At 41.5% G+C, this 2,733-nt stretch overlaps 1 long non-coding RNA gene across 1 annotated transcript; it reads right to left on the bottom strand.

The window, feature by feature from the left end:
- Nucleotides 1-262: 262 nt before the first annotated feature.
- On the bottom strand, nt 263-1,302 carry LOC122299210. Its single transcript, XR_006239623.1, has 3 exons — nt 1,220-1,302; nt 1,026-1,109; nt 263-354 (listed from the first exon to the last, which is right to left on the bottom strand). It is a non-coding gene; the product is annotated as an uncharacterized LOC122299210 (long non-coding RNA).
- Nucleotides 1,303-2,733: the final 1,431 nt, after the last annotated feature.

Here is a 2,733-nt window from a genome sequence, read left to right as displayed (position 1 = left end):
TCCCTGCATAATCCATATTTTCAATTCATGAACCATAAGCAAGTTCAAATCTTGGGGAGTACTCGAATCAGACCATTGCCTACATGAATACATATTTAACTAATTTGAAGCATTCAACATGAAAGGGTTTCCCTTTTTTCATCGTACAAGCAGTTTACAACACTAGGAAATACAATAAAGCCTCCCCAGTACAACAATAGTTCCTTGAGCTCTCACGCCATTACGATGATGGCGTGAGAGCTTGCTGGAAGAAGTGAAAATTCCCCGGTACAAATTTGTGGTTGACCTTGCTGGAAGCGATGATCAGCAAACAATTCATACATTTTCCCACTTAGGCCACATGAAGGATAACACCTGTAAAAACAGGATGATGTTACCCACCCAATATTTTACATAAATAGCAAACCTTTTACATTTTCAGGTTCTGGAGTATAAAGAATCACATTAATATATATCATCTTTACAGAGTCTGAAAACTGTAAAACCAATAAAACAACAACATATCAAAGTGAGTACTCGACCCCGGGCCCACAAGTATTTATCAAAGAAAAGCAGCACCCCCAGCCCATAAGTGTTTTCCAGTGATTTATTCCTTCAATAAATCAGGAACAAGAGTGAAAGTAAAGCAATTACTTTGGCATTCCAATGTTGGGTACTCTGTTTTTTACTAAACAAATTATTAACTCATATTAACTCATAAAACCCACTCAAGAGAGCTTCTATAATTCCTATATTACCTTGTAATTTAAGCAAGCTTCAAATGCTAATTACAAGAAAGGGTAATTGACAAACCAGTTAAAATTTAAAATAAAAAACAGGGCAATTAAGCTTTTAGACTAGAGCAGTAATTCAACCGGGTTGTTGTTTGTTTCTTTGTGCATTTTAATCTCCTCTTTCTAAATTAGACTTTGAATGAGTCAAGCAAGAAAGTTGCACCGATCTATTGAAGCTATCATTCACATTCCACGATTTTAAATTAACTAATTTATATAATTAACCATCTCTCTTGGCCTAGAGGTAATTACCAGAGTTGCGTTGGCTGAAAATAGGATGGCCGGCTGCTATGGCAACACGGTGGGGAGCATGCCGAATCAAGGTACTGGGGCAGCCTAGGGAGAGAGAGGGTTGAACGAGAGAGAGCGAGAGAGAGAGAGAGAGAGAGAGAGAGAGACGACGAACAGCTGGACGGAAGAAATTAAGGTTTAGAATATATGATTACCAGGTATCGGAGACGACTCCGGCAGCAAAGGCGACGGCCTGACGACTGGCGGTGCAGCTACTCGTCGAGATGGAATCGTCGGCGTAGCAAGGGAGAAATTTGGGGAAAATCTACTGCAGCTAGGGTGACCGTCGCATCATCTCAATTAAATACCCCTGTTTGTTGCGGCGCTAGAGATTTCGCCTTAATAGCTCTCCCAGACGCTTATTGCAGCGCTAAGTGTAGACGCCCCTGGCCCAACTTTATTGCAGCGACCCGGTATCGCGGTAATAGCTCCATGTTGAATAAATTTACGGCGACAGTTTAATTCTCCAGTAGTAAACCCATTCTCAAATGCCAAAAAGTCACTTAAGCGTTCTCTCACTTCGGCGATTAGATTTTTTTTTTGAAAAGAGATATCTGATTAAACTTCAACCATTAACACAAGGTTTATCGTTTGATATAAGTGAAGAGACCACATCCGGTCCTTCCTCCATCCAAACAATTTCTGTTACATAAGAGAAAGCTAAACTAGCTAGTTCATGAGCCACCTTATTGTTTCCCCTGTTTGTAAAGAGCAGCTCCCAGTTGGGGTGTTTCTTCAACTCATACTTGAGATCTTCAACAAGTTGACCATGCCATGCACAATCTGGGGTAGGGTCCTTGACAGCTTCTACAACCAGTTTGGCGTCCCCTTCAAAAACAACACTGCCTGCTCCCATTTCATCACAAAGTGTAAAGGCTCTCAACAAAGCATACGCTTCAGCCATGAAAACAGAGGGTACCGAAAGTCGCTGTGCAGCCAACATGAAATGTGGTTCACCATTTGAGTCTCGGGCTACAATGCCCATTCCCATCACCGAATCTGACCTCTTGAAGCTAGCATCAAAGTTAACCTTTAGCCAAGAATATGGGGGAGGATGCCAAGATGATACAGCCACTTGATTTGTCAAAGGACTATGTCTAACCAAGCTTTCAATATGGGCTATAGAACAGGAGTCCAAATCAGAGATGGCAGATTTTAATACAACCTTTGGACCATAGAAAAAATCTCTAAAAACCAGATCATTCCTTCTTTGCCAAATTCTATAACAGACTACAGCTACCAAGGCCAAGCTCTTAGCTTCAAGTCTGTCACAGAATTCAATCCACAACTCAGTAAAGCTATCAAAAGAGCTTCCCCACTTTGCCACTGGTGACTCCCGATCCCCCCAAACATCTCTAGCTGCCGGACACTCCCATAAACTGTGAAGAGTAGATTCTGTTACCCTATCACACACCGGGCAGGTAGGATTATCCAACACCTTCTTCTTGAAAAGATTTTCCTTTGTGGGGAGAAGGTTTGAGACTGATTTCCAGAGGAAATGCTTTATTTTTCCTGCAACTTCCAAGCTCCAAATATCTTTCCAGCGGTACACATCCTGTTTGCATCCTGAAGGTTCTCCATTTTTTTGATGTTTTGAGTCCAAGTCAACAAAGTAAGCACTTCTAACCGTGAAAACCCCCTTCTTTGTATAGCCCCAAATGGATGAATC

Source organism: Carya illinoinensis, chromosome 16 (genome assembly GCF_018687715.1).
Source record: "Carya illinoinensis cultivar Pawnee chromosome 16, C.illinoinensisPawnee_v1, whole genome shotgun sequence".
Taxonomy (NCBI): Eukaryota; Viridiplantae; Streptophyta; class Magnoliopsida; order Fagales; family Juglandaceae; genus Carya; species Carya illinoinensis.
This window is presented reverse-complemented; position numbering and strand designations above follow the sequence as displayed.